General features: G+C 38.9%; 7 non-coding genes and 1 pseudogene across 7 annotated transcripts; all 8 read left to right on the top strand.

The window, feature by feature from the left end:
* Positions 1-533: 533 nt before the first annotated feature.
* On the top strand, positions 534-652 carry LOC141334192 (5S ribosomal RNA). The gene has a single exon (XR_012355510.1). It is a non-coding gene; the product is annotated as a 5S ribosomal RNA (ribosomal RNA).
* Positions 653-1,381: 729 nt separating this feature from the next.
* On the top strand, positions 1,382-1,500 carry LOC141334194 (5S ribosomal RNA). Its single transcript, XR_012355512.1, has one exon. It is a non-coding gene; the product is annotated as a 5S ribosomal RNA (ribosomal RNA).
* Positions 1,501-1,584: 84 nt separating this feature from the next.
* Positions 1,585-1,703, top strand: LOC141334199 (5S ribosomal RNA). Its single transcript, XR_012355515.1, has one exon. It is a non-coding gene; the product is annotated as a 5S ribosomal RNA (ribosomal RNA).
* Positions 1,704-1,787: 84 nt separating this feature from the next.
* On the top strand, positions 1,788-1,906 carry LOC141334210 (5S ribosomal RNA). The gene has a single exon (XR_012355526.1). It is a non-coding gene; the product is annotated as a 5S ribosomal RNA (ribosomal RNA).
* Positions 1,907-1,990: 84 nt separating this feature from the next.
* Positions 1,991-2,099, top strand: LOC141334196 (5S ribosomal RNA; annotated as a pseudogene).
* An 84-nt stretch (positions 2,100-2,183) lies between these two features.
* Positions 2,184-2,302, top strand: LOC141334200 (5S ribosomal RNA). Its single transcript, XR_012355516.1, has one exon. It is a non-coding gene; the product is annotated as a 5S ribosomal RNA (ribosomal RNA).
* A 1,367-nt stretch (positions 2,303-3,669) lies between these two features.
* On the top strand, positions 3,670-3,788 carry LOC141334189 (5S ribosomal RNA). Its single transcript, XR_012355507.1, has one exon. It is a non-coding gene; the product is annotated as a 5S ribosomal RNA (ribosomal RNA).
* Positions 3,789-3,872: 84 nt separating this feature from the next.
* Positions 3,873-3,991, top strand: LOC141334198 (5S ribosomal RNA). Its single transcript, XR_012355514.1, has one exon. It is a non-coding gene; the product is annotated as a 5S ribosomal RNA (ribosomal RNA).
* The last annotated feature ends 9,884 nt before the right edge of the window (positions 3,992-13,875 follow it).

Genomic DNA, 13,875 nt, shown 5'->3' with positions numbered 1-13,875 from the left:
TTGGATTGAGGAGTTGCTAATTTTAGAGCTCAACTTTCCATTAACCACCTGCAAACTTTGGATTACACTTTCTGTGGATTGTATATACACTGGTGGACACTCACATTGGACTTATCAACACACTGGGATTCTTGGACTGTTTTTAGGGTATGGACAAATGAAATGTATTCTTTTAACAGAGTTTACCTGTTTTTAGGGTATGGAAAAATGAACTGTATTCTTTTAACAGAGTTGACCTAGTTTTATCGTGTTGTTTTAAAGTCTTTTATGTGAACCTTGTAAATACACCAAATCTATTTAAACCAATTTTCTTTTATGTCTCATTCTTTTAACCACTAGTCATCTCTCACAGTTAAATCTGACCCCATTTTAGTCTTGTAACTCGGCTGATAAGGCCGATTGTTACACTTTTATGGGAGACCGCCTGGGAGTACCAGGTGCTGTAAGCTTTTGCCTTTTCTTCACTATTTATATAATATGCTGGCTTTTACGGAGGCTGATCTTTAAATAGCCCACATTTTGGAGCAGCCCTCGCTTATGGCCATACCGCGCTGAGAGCGCCCGATCTTGTCTGATCTCGGAAGCAAAGCAGCGTCGGGCCTGGTTAGTACTCGGATGGGAGACCGCCTGGGAATACCAGGTGCTGTAAGCTTTTGCCTTTTCTTCACTATTTATATAATATGCTGGCTTTTAGAAAGACGTGTTTTACCGCTCTATTTATTACAATCATTTAAATGTATTATAGAGTGTTAAGTCTTTTACATGTTTTTTAGGCCATTTTATTGCTCTTAACATTTTAAGTGTGTGTGTGTCTTAAATAAATGGATGGTTGGCCTGCCATGTGACTAGACACATGACAGGAAGCAGGAAGTACAACTGTATAAGAGAGCAGCATGACAAACAAAGGACAGTCACCAAACTGTTGGATTAAGGAGTTTGCTAATTTTAGAGCTCACCTTTCCATTCACCACCTGCAAATTTTGGATTACACTTTCTGTGGATTGTATATACAATGGTGGACACTCACATTGGACTTATCAACACACTAGGATTCTTGGACTGTTTTTAGGATATGGACAAATGAACTGTATTCTTTTAACAGCATTTACCTAGTTTTATCGTGTTGTTTTAAAGTCTTTTATGTGAACCTTGTATATAAACCAAATCTATTTAAACCAATCTTCTTTTATGTCTCATTCTTTTAACCACTAGTCATCTCTCACAGTTAAATCTGACCCCATTTTAATCTTGTAACTCTGGATGGGAGACCGCCTGGGAATACCAGGTGCTGTAAGCTTTTGCCTTTTCTTCACTATTTATATAATATGCTGGCTTTTACGGAGGCTGATCTTTAAATAGCCCACTTTTTGGAGCAGCCCTCGCTTACGGCCATACTGCACTGAGACCGCCCGATCTCGTCTGATCTCGGAAGCAAAGCAGCGTCGGGCCTGGTTAGTACTTGGATGGGAGACCGCCTGGGAATACCAGGTGCTGTAAGCTTTTGCCTTTTCTTCACTATTTATATAATATGATGGCTTTTACGGAGGCTGATCTATAAATAGCCCACTTTTTGGAGCAGTACTCGCTTACGGCCATACTGCGCTGAGAGCGCCCGATCTCGTCTGATCTCGGAAGCAAAGCAGCGTCGGGCCTGGTTAGTACTTAGATGGGAGACCGCCTGGGAATACCAGGTGCTGTAAGCTTTTGCCTTTTCTTCACTATTTATATAATATGCTGGCTTTTACGGAGGCTGATCTTTAAATAGCCCACTTTTTGGAGCAGCCCTCGCTTACGGCCATACTGCGCTGAGACCGCCCGATCTCGTCTGATCTCGGAAGCAAAGCAGCGTCGGGCCTGGTTAGTACTTGGATGGGAGACCGCCTGGGAATACCAGGTGCTGTAAGCTTTTGCCTTTTCTTCACTATTTATATAATATGATGGCTTTTACGGAGGCTGATCTATAAATAACCCACTTTTTGGAGCAGTCCTCGCTTACGGCCATACTGCGCTGAGTGCGCCTGATCTCGGAAGCAAAGCAGCGTCGGCCCTGGTTAGTACTTGGATGGGAGACCGCCTGGGAATACCAGGTGCTGTAAGCTTTTGCCTTTTCTTCACTATTTATATAATATGATGGCTTTTACGGAGGCTGATCTATAAATAGCCCACTTTTTGGAGCAGTACTCGCTTGCGGCCATACTGCGCTGAGAGCGCCCGATCTCGTCTGATCTCGGAAGCAAAGCAGCGTCGGGCCTGGTTAGTACTTGGATGGGAGACCGCCTGGGAATACCAGGTGCTGTAAGCTTTTGCCTTTTCTTCACTATTTATATAATATGCTGGCTTTTAGAAAGACGTGTTTTACCGCTCTATTTATTACAATCATTTAAATGTATTATAGAGTGTTAAGTGTTTTACATGTTTTTTAGGCCATTTTATTACTCTTAACATTTTAAGTGTGTGTGTGTCTTTAATAAATGGATGGTTGGCCTGCCATGTGACTAGACACATGACAGGAAGCAAGAAGTACAACTGTATAAGAGAGCAGCATGACAAAAAAGTCACCAAACTGTTGGATTAAGGAGTTGCTAATTTTAGAGCTCACCTTTCCATTCACCACCTGCAAACTTTGGATTACACTTTCTGTGGATTGTATATACAATGGTGGACACTCACATTGGACTTATCAACACACTGGGATTCTTGGACTGTTTTTAGGGTATGGACAAATGAACTGTATTCTTTTAACAGCATTTACCTAGTTTTATCGTGTTGTTTTAAAGTCTTTTATGTGAACCTTGTATATAAACCAAATCTATTTAAACCAATCTTCTTTTATGTCTCATTCTTTTAACCACTAGTCATCTCTCACAGTTAAATCTGACCCCATTTTAATCTTGTAACTCTGGATGGGAGACCGCCTGGGAATACCAGGTGCTGTAAGCTTTTGCCTTTTCTTCACTATTTATATAATATGCTGGCTTTTAGAAAGACGTGTTTTACCGCTCTATTTATTACAATCATTTAAATGTATTATAGAGTGTTAAGTGTTTTACATGTTTTTTAGGCCATTTTATTGCTCTTAACATTTTAAGTGTGTGTGTGTCTTAAATAAATGGATGGTTGGCCTGCCATGTGACTAGACACATGACAGGAAGCAGGAAGTACAACTATATAAGAGAGCAGCATGACAAACAAAGGACAGTCACCAAACTGTTGGATTAAGGAGTTTGCTAATTTTAGAGCTCACCTTTCCATTCACCACCTGCAAACTTTGGATTACACTTTCTGTGGATTGTATATACAATAGTGGACACTCACATTGGACTTATCAACACACTGGGATTCTTGGACTGTTTTTAGGGTATGGACAAATGAACTGTATTCTTTTAACAGCATTTACCTAGTTTTATCGTGTTGTTTTAAAGTCTTTTATGTGAACCTTGTATAAAAACCAAATCTATTTAAACCAATCTTCTTTTATGTCTCATTCTTTTAACCACTAGTCATCTCTCACAGTTAATTCTGACCCCATTTTAATCTTGTAACTCTGGATGGGAGACCGCCTGGGAATACCAGGTGCTGTAAGCTTTTGCCTTTTCTTCACTATTTATATAATATGATGGCTTTTACGGAGGCTGATCTATAAATAACCCACTTTTTGGAGCAGTCCTCGCTTACGGCCATACTGCGCTGAGAGCGCCCGATCTCGTCTGATCTCGGAAGCAAAGCAGCGTCGGGCCTGGTTAGTACTTGGATGGGAGACCGCCTGGGAATACCAGGTGCTGTAAGCTTTTGCCTTTTCTTCACTATTTATATAATATGATGGCTTTTACGGAGGCTGATCTATAAATAGCCCACTTTTTGGAGCAGTACTCGCTTACGGCCATACTGCGCTGAGAGCGCCCGATCTCGTCTGATCTCGGAAGCAAAGCAGCGTCGGGCCTGGTTAGTACTTAGATGGGAGACCGCCTGGGAATACCAGGTGCTGTAAGCTTTTGCCTTTTCTTTTCTATTTATATAATATGCTGGCTTTTACGGAGGCTGATCTTTAAATAGCCCACTTTTTGGAGGAGCCCTCGCTTACGGCCATACCACCTTGAGCGCTCCCTAGTGGTGACAGGAAGTGGTACAGTGAGAGAAGCAAGGAGGAAGAAGGAGTGTGTTTGTTTGAGTGGAGTAAAGGATTCAATTCTTTTCACATTGTTTGGAAAAACTGCTCCAAAGGAGTGTTTGCGTGTTGGGGGGTCATTTAATCCTCAAACAGTGTCGTGCTGTTTGGGGATAAATACCTCACACAGCAAGGAAAGAGAAATGGCTGGACAACAGGAGACGGGAAGAGGTCGAAACATGCAGGACAAGAGAGATGGAGAGCGCAGCTATGGAAAGGAACTGACGGTGCTGGTGGAGATGGAGGGGGAGGACAGAATCACAATGATGGAACTATTAAAGAGTGTGAAGGAAGAATGCGGAGGAGTGATCGGTTGCAGGTATAAATCTCCAAAAGAGTATGAGTTAACAATGGAAGATATGAAGGCAAAAGGAAAAATTCTGGATGGTTTGAAGATAAAAAACAGTCGTGTAATGGTGAAGGAAGTGGATTGCATGGAGGTGGTTGTTTCTTTCTTAGGACTGCCTATGTATATTCAAGATGAAGAAATATTGAGCAAACTAAAGGATTGGGGAGTAACAGAAGCGTCTAAAATCAAGAGGAGAATGTGGCCGGGAACCGACATCGCGGATGGGACAAGGTTTTTAAAAGTTAAGTTCAATAATGTTGTTAAATCGTTGCCCTATTCAACGAAATTTGAGACGCTCGGAGGGACAGAACACTTTAGGGTGATACATGACCGACAAGTGAAGGTTTGCCGTTTGTGTATACAACCGGGACATGTTGTGAGGGACTGCCCGAGCTTAAGGTGTTTTAGATGCGATAAACAAGGACACTATGCAAGAGAGTGCAAAGAGGTGAATTGTGAAGTGTGTGGAATGCGGCCAGGACTGTGCGTGTGTGAAACGCTGGCTATGATGGAAGAAAGGAACGGCGAGGGGATAATGGAAGATCTGTACGAGGAGCTGGAGAGTGAAGAAAAAGAAGAGGAAGAGGTAATTGTTGAAGGAGAGATGAGTCAAAGCACTTGGGGAGAGAAAGAGAGAGCGACAAACAGGGGAGATACTAAGAGTGAGAGCAGCCCAGAGGAGGCGGGCGCGGGCCAACAGATGAGACAGAGAAAGAAGAAAAAAAGAACAGCAGGTAAAGAGATGGATCAGAGAGGTCTGGAGTGTGAAGATGGAAACGGGAAGACGGAAAAAAATGACAATGAAGAAGGTGGTAATGCTAAAAGTCAAGGAGAAAAACATCTGGAGAGAAGAGGAATGAAGAAAGACGAAGGGGGAGGAAAGGAGAAAGAAATGATAGAAAATCCTGTGAAAAACGGAGAGGAAGACATGGATACATGTGAGGGGAAAGGTATATTGAAAAAAAGAAAGAAGGAAAGACTGGAGGAGCAAAAGGCAGAAAGTAAGAGTTTGATTTAATTGGAATGAGTATAAATCCCTTAAAAACTGTGATAATCATTATGTGGGGTATTTTGCACATTGCGTGTCTGAACAGTAACGGGCTAAGAGACCTAAAAAAGTTTGAGAGGGTGAAGAGACTGTTAAAAGCTGATGTGCTATGCCTACAAGAGACGCATTGGACAGGGGATATAATGGACAATATAAAAAAGAGTTGGGAGGGGGAAATTTATGTGAGTCATGGAAATGTAAAAGCATGTGGAGTGGCGATTTTGATAAAAAGAGACAGAGTGCAAAATGTGAAACAAATTTATAAAGATGGAAATGGGAGAATGCTAGGACTTGAATTTAAGTTTTGTAATGAAATGTTTAGGCTTATAAACATTTATGCACCGAATATAGAGATTGACAGAAAAGAAGTCTTTAAGGAAATGAAGACACAATGGAAAGAGAAGTGTATAGTAGTTGGGGATTTCAACGTGTGGTGCACGAGACTGGATGCTTCCAGTAGTGCTAATTTTAAATCTGATGGGTCAAGAAAGTTCTTAACAGAGTGGATGCAGAATGAAGACATAGTAGATGTGTGGAGGGAAGAGAATCCATATAAAAGAGAATTTTCGAGAAGACAAATGGTGATGGGTAATTTGAAACAGAGTCGTATAGATTTATGTTTGGCAAAAAGAGAAATGTTAAAATAAGTTAAAAATGTGAAATATAAGTTTGTCAGTTTAAGTGATCATGCTGTGATGACAGTCAAGATGGGTGTAAGTGAAGAGGAGAGGGGAGGGGGTTTGTGGTGTCTGAATGCAAATCTGTTAAATGAAGAGGCATATAAAGAAAATATTGTAAAATGTATAAATTATGAAATGCAGAATTCTCTATTTGAGGAAAATGTATGTGAATGGTGGGAGGGAATGAAAGAGAAAATTAAAAAAAGAAGTATTAGGTATTCAAAACAAAGAGATTTTATGAGGAGGAGTAAAGCAGAAGCTTTGGAAAATGCATTAAAAGGGGAAGCGGAAAAAATAGAAAATAATCCTGAGTACAGTGAAGAGTGCTTTTGGAGGTTAAAAACAGAATTAGAGGAGTATGAAAAGGAAAAAAGCAAGGGAGCTATAATAAGAAGTAGAGCTCAGTATGCTTTAGAGGGAGAAAGAAGTACAAAATTCTTCCTAAATTTAGAAAATAAAAAGCAGAGGAGAAAACACATTGTAGAGTTAGAAAATAGAAAAGGCGATAAAATAAATGATTTTGTTGGGATAATAGGAGAAGTGGAGAATTTTTATAGGGAATTATTCAAGAAAGAGGGTGTAAAACAAGAATGTGTGGATGAAGTCTTGAGTACTGTGAACGTGAAGCTAGACGAGGATGAGAAGAATATGTGCGAAAGAGATATAGGTATTGAAGAAATAAAAGATGCAATAAATCAGACAAAAAAGAATAAAAGTCCGGGGTCGGATGGTTTCACACATGAATTCTATAAGGCCTACATAGGGACCCTAGCACCAATACTGCTAAGGTTGTATAAAGGTATGGAGGAGAGAGGGGAAATGCCGAGATCCATGGGCTTAGGAATAATAACTATCTTATATAAAAATAAAGGAAATCCATTGAAGTTGGAAAATTATAGGCCTTTGAGTCTGCTTAATTCGGATTATAAAATTTTAACAAAAGTAATAGCCAATAGAATTAAACAGGTTGTAGGGAGTATTGTGTCGCCTAGCCAAGCATACAGTATAATGGGGAGAGACATTATGGATATCATATGTACAACTAGATAAAAAGTTTGTTAGCAAACTTTAAGTTGGCTTGAGAAAGCCTAGCCAGTAAGTTTTAAGTAGTTTTAAAAGCTTTTAGTTTAAAGAAAGTTTAAAGGTTTTCAGTTTGAAATAGTTTTAGTTTGATTAATAAAGTTTGAAGATAGATAGGCTAGATAGATATAAATAGTTTGAAAATAGATAGATAGATTTATAGATATAAATAGTTAGAAGATATAAATAGTTTGAATGTGAATAGATGCTAAGGTGTTGCTATGCGGTTGCTAAGGTACCCAGGGTGGTTGCTAAGGTGTTGCTATGCGGTTGCTAGCATTATTTAAGCAAGACTAGCAAGTTGTTAACATGATTTTTAACATGACTAGCAAGGCGCTAGCATGATTTTAGCACCACTAGCAAGTCGCTAGCATGATTTTAGCACGACTAGCAAGTCGCTAGCATGATTTTAGCACGACTAGCAAGTCGCTAGCATGATTTTAGCATAATTTTAGCATGACTAGCAAGTCGCTAGCATGATTTTACCATGATTAACAAGTCGCTAGCATGATTTTAGCATGACTAGCAAGTCGCTAGCATGATTTTAGCACGACTAGCAAGTCGCTAGCATGATTTTAGCATAATTTTAGCATGACTAGCAAGTCGCTAGCATGATTTTACCATGATTAACAAGTCGCTAGCATGATTTTAGCATGACTAGCAAGTCGCTAGCATGATTTTAGCATGACTACCAATTCGCTAGCATGATTTTAGCATGACTAACAAGTCGCTAGCATGTTTTTAGCATTATTTCAGCATGTCTAGCAAAGTCGCTAGCATTATTCTAGCATGACTAGCAAGTCGTTAGCATGATATTAGCATGACTAGCAAGTCACTAGCATTATTTTAGCAAGACTAGCAAGTCGCTAGCATTATTTAAGCAAGACTAGCAAGTCGCTAACATGATTTTTAGCATGACTAGCAAGTCGCTAGCATGATTTTACCATGACTAACAAGTCGCTAGCATGATTTTAGCACGACTAGCAAGTCGCTAGCATGATTTTAGCATGATTTTAGCATGACTAGCAAGTCGCTAGCATGATTTTAGCATGACTAGCAAGTCACTAGCATGATTTTACCATTATTTTAGCACAACTAGCAAGTCGCTAGCATTATTCTAGCATGACTAGCAAGTCGCTAGCATGATTTTAGCACGACTAGCAAGTCGCTAGCATGATTTTAGCATGACTAGCAAATCGCTAGCATGATTTTAGCATGACTAGCAAAGTCGCTAGCATGATTCTAGCATGACTAGCAAGTTGTTAGCATGATATTAGCGTGACTAGCAAGTCACTAGCATTATTTTAGCAAGACTAGCAAGTCGCTAGCATTATTTAAGCAAGACTAGCAAGTCGCTAACATGATTTTTAACATGACTAGCAAGTCGCTAGCATGATTTTACCATGACTAACAAGTCGCTAGCATGATTTTAGCATGACTAGCAAGTCGCTAGCATGATTTTAGCACGACTAGCAAAGTCGCTAGCATGATTTTAACACGACTAGCAAGTCGCTAGCATGATTTTAGCACAACTAGCAAGTCGCTAGCATGATTTTAGCATTATTTTAGCATGACTAGCAAGTCGCTAACATGATTTTAGCAAGACTAGCAAGTCGCTAACATGATTTTAGCAAGACTAGCAAGTCGCTAGCATGATTTTAGCATTATTTTAGCATGAATAGCAAGTCGCTAGCATGATTTTAGCATGACTAGCAAGTCGCTAACATGATTTTAGCAAGACTAGCAAGTCGCTAGCATGATTTTAGCATGACTAGCAAGTCGCTAGCATGATTTTAGCACGACTAGCAAGTCGCTAGCATGATTTTAACATTATTTTAGCATGACTAGCAAAGTCACTAGCATGATTCTAGCATGACTAGCAAGTCGCTAGCATGATTTTAACATGACTAGCAAGTCGCTAGCATAATTTTAGCAAGACTAGCAAGTCGCTAGCATGATTTTAGCATGACTAGCAAGTCACTAGCATGATTTTAGCATGACTACCAATTCGCTAGCATGATTTTAGCATGACTAGCAAGTCGCTAGCATGATTTTAGCATTATTTCAGCATGACTAGCAAAGTCGCTAGCATTATTCTAGCATGACTAGCAAGTCGTTAGCATGATATTAGCATGACTAGCAAGTCACTAGCATTATTTTAGCAAGACTAGCAAGTCGCTAGCATTATTTAAGCAAGACTAGCAAGTCGCTAACATGATTTTTAGCATGACTAGCAAGTCGCTAGCATGATTTTACCATGACTAACAAGTCGCTAGCATGATTTTAGCACGACTAGCAAGTCGCTAGCATGATTTTAGCACAACTAGCAAGTCGCTAGGATGATTTTAGCATTATTTTAGCATGACTAGCAAGTCGCTAGCATGATTTTAGCATGACTAGCAAGTCGCTAGCATGATTTTACCATTATTTTAGCACGACTAGCAAGTCGCTAGCATTATTCTAGCATGACTAGCAAGTCGCTAGCATGATTTTAGCACGACTAGCAAGTCGCTAGCATGATTTTAGCATGACTAGCAAGTCGCTAGCATGATTTTAGCATGACTAGCAAAGTCGCTAGCATGATTCTAGCATGACTAGCAAGTTGTTAGCATGATTTTAGCATGACTAGCAAGTCGCTAGCATGATTTTAGCAAGACTAGCAAGTCGCTAGCATGATTTTAGCATTATTTTAGCATGACTAGCAAGTCGCTAGCATGATTTTAGCATTATTTTAACATGACTAGCAAGTCGCTAGCATGATTTTAGCATGACTAGCAAGTCGCTAACATGATTTTAGCAAGACTAGCAAGTCGCTAGCATGATTTTAGCATTATTTTAGCATGACTAGCAAAGTCACTAGCATGATTCTAGCATGACTAGCAAGTCGCTAGCATGATTTTAGCATGACTAGCAAGTCGCTAGCATAATTTTAGCAAGACTAGCAAGTCGCTAGCATGATTTTAAACATGACTAGCAAGTCGCTAGCCTGATTTTAGCATGACTAGCAAGTCGCTAGCATGATTTTAGCATTACTAGCAAGTCGCTAGCATCATTTTATCATTATTTTAGCATGACTAGCAAGTCGCTAGCATAATTTTAGCAAGACTAGCAAGTCGCTAGCATGATTTTAAACATGACTAGCAAGTCGCTAGCCTGATTTTAGCATGACTAGCAAGTCGCTAGCATGATTTTAGCATTACTAGCAAGTCGCTAGCATCATTTTATCATTATTTTAGCATTACTAGCAAGTCGCTAGCATGATTTTAGCATTATTTTAGCATGACTAGTGTAAGATTGTAATAGGGATTAATTACATAATAATTTATAATTTAGCTCAAAGGGAATCGAATATGATTCAATAGGGAATTTGAACAGAATCGCTGTTTTACGGCTGTTTCAGAGTCGACGCGCGATTCATTCACCAGTCGTCTAACAGAAACTCTGCAATGGATATTACTATCCAGAATATAGTGAAAACACTATATATTAGCACAGTAGCAAAATCAGCAGTTTAAGGCAATAACTTGTAAGCACGAAACATAAGATACTTAATAAAAATATGAATTTATTGGATAAACCTAACACATACAAACTAATCTAACATAAACACACGCATTCACACAGGTTGCAGAAAGAGAAAGTGAGGAAAGAATGAGTTTAAAGGAATGAAAATATGAAGTCCCAAGTTATAGCAATGTGCATTTGCTTAGACCTGAACAACCATCAATCACTTAATTAACCCTCGTATTGAGTCTCTCAAAGAGGTTATTAAACTTTATATCAAAATGCACCAGTTCAGTAAGATTCTGGAGGTTACTTGCGCGTTGCCTTTGGGAATTCCTTTGGTTGCGTCGCTTCAAAAAGGGGGCTTTCCCGAGGTTGCTGATTGGTTCGTGGTCGGTCAATGTGATGTCTTCTTGGGCGTTGGCTGGATATGAGAGTTGCGTGCTGTTGAAGTTGAGGTCAGCGGAGACGTTTAGGTCGGTCGCGGCTTGCACAAACTTAACTAGAAACGAAACTCTCAACGGAAAGAAATAAAAAGGATTAAAGAAAAAAACAGAAGTGGAATGATCTCCTCATGTTTCCTTTAGATGAGGAGGCTGGCATGCAGGCCAGGCGGCGTCGAGACGCGGCGGCGCGAAGCACGTGAAGAGCGTTGTAAGGAGTAAGAAAAGTTGCAAGAGATAAGAGCGAGATTTGAGGGTGTCCTTGGTATTTAAACTCAGCTTTTGGACACCTCCCAAAATGATGTCTTGACCAATTAGAACATTGGCTGAACTCCGGTGGGCTGCTGGTTCCACCTTCCAAACCACAAATCACAATGTTATCTTATTAGTCCCGTGATCCCAAATTCCCGCTCTTTGCAGAGATAAATTTGGACATGATTTCTATAACAAGACTATAATACATTTCGCAAAGAATTGAATTACAGGAACATTTTGAGAATGCGATTTCCAACTCAGACATATCAAACATCAATATAAACCATTAAACTATTCAAGAGTTATCAAAAGGGACATACACAATGAGTGATTAAAACATAATAGACAAATGTATGGGTTACATATATGAATAGGAAATTATGCAGAGAAATGATGAGTTGCTCATGAGTCCTTTAAGCATAATTTTGGGTGCATATGTACATCAATAGACAGTTTTCTGTGCCCTTCTGTGAGGGTCTGTTCTCTAAGCTGGGAGGTCAAAAGTTTAGGGAAGGAATTTCCGTTGTGTCCTGTGTGTGGGGGAAAACCAACCATATCGCTAATGACTTTAATCATGTGATGTTCAAAATGTGCATCTCTTTGACCATTAATCTTGGTTACTTGCTCCAAATTTGACAATCTCCTTATTCGAAGGATTTGATTATGAAGAAGTGTCTTTGTGTTAATTTTGCAAGTTCTTGGTTAGTTAGGTCTGCTTCAGGCTGGCGTTCTGGCGTCAGGCTATGAAACGTCAGATTTATGACGGAGGCCTCTTGTGGAATTTGAGTGTGTAGATGTAAAAGTGTTTTAACTTCTGATCGAGTCTCCTAAATTGTCTGATTCTCGCTGAAATACTACATACAATATACAAAAAAGTATTTATCCCACAATGCCCCAACCTCAATCTAGTTAAACTGAGTCCCTACAGGATGGACAAGTACAAAAACAATTGTTTCTAACTTTAGATTGAACAAAAATGTGTCTACCCTTGATTTCCTTTTGCCATCCTCTCTGCCATTCCTTTATTAAATTTGATTATGACCTTTTCTGCATCTTTAATTGGCAAAAACCATATCGACATATTCAGCTGTTACTCATCTTCCCTTTTAACAGTGAACAGTTCAGTTAATAAATACAAGATACAATACCTGCTCTCTAGAAGTGCATTCATGTTATATTAGAGTTATGATTTTAGTGAAGTTAAAAGTTTTGAAACCAAAATACCTGCAACATCCAGTCAGACCTGTAGTAAACTCAGAAGAGAAGATCAGGAGACAAGATGTTACTGTGTGATGCTGCAGTCATCCAGACTTACTAAACACTCAATCACTGGAGTTTTAGACAGATTTCAGGATCGTCATTAGAAGATAAAATATGCAAAGGATGTAAGCAGTTACAGGAATTTGCCCAGATTTTCAGCGACTCTAATCCAATCAGCAGAACTATAGACTCATTATCACAGAGATCAGGGAAAGTCTCACCTTCAGCCTCTGCATTTATATTTAACTCAGATATTGATCAGAAACAAAGACACCAATTAAAGAAATGAGGCAGAAACATCAACAGCCAATAAAGACAAAAGATGACACTTACCATGATTTCACATTCATGTTCACACACTCCTAAAGCTAAATATATTTATTTTAAAATTCTTTAACCTAAGGTACTAGAACAGTTTGTGTTTGGTATTTTCTAAGTACTTCTGGAAAATTTCAGTCAGGTTTTAAGTCCATTCATAGCACTGAGTCTGCTTTACTGACCCTTCACTCCTGACTCTAATGATTTTACACAACTTGTAACTTGGAAATCATGAAAATCCAAATAATGTAGAATATCAAGATTTAATAAACATGTGCAAATACATGTGCAATTCATATTTTTCATAAATAGTAATGAAGTACTACTCACAGTTGACTAAGTTTGGGTATAAATAAAGGCGTATACATTTGCCTTTATGTGTAAAGAATCTTGAAGAATTAAGTTTATATAATCACTATTTGTACTTTCAAAAAATAAATATTTACTTTTTAACACAGGTACATTAAGCAATTTGGTAAGGCACTCAAAATCCTCTTTTCCAAATTTATGATTGGATATTTACTATTTATTATCATTTCATTATCATTGTCATATTTCACAACTCTACGGAGCGGTAAACGAGGAGATGAGGAAATTCAGGAGTGAACTTAAAACTTAAAAGACATTCACTTGAAGGACGTAAGACATCAGAGGAGAAAACCACAAACAGATCACTCTTAAATACTCAACTAAACGAAAGGAAAGACAAGACACTCCTGAAATCAATGGAAACAGGAACAGGAAAACCAAATATGGGCATTAGAGAACATCAG

This window comes from Garra rufa, chromosome 4 (genome assembly GCF_049309525.1).
Source record: "Garra rufa chromosome 4, GarRuf1.0, whole genome shotgun sequence".
Lineage (NCBI taxonomy): Eukaryota > Metazoa > Chordata > Actinopteri > Cypriniformes > Cyprinidae > Garra > Garra rufa.
The sequence above is the reverse complement of the archived record's forward strand: the minus strand, read 5'-3'. Positions and strand labels throughout refer to the sequence as shown.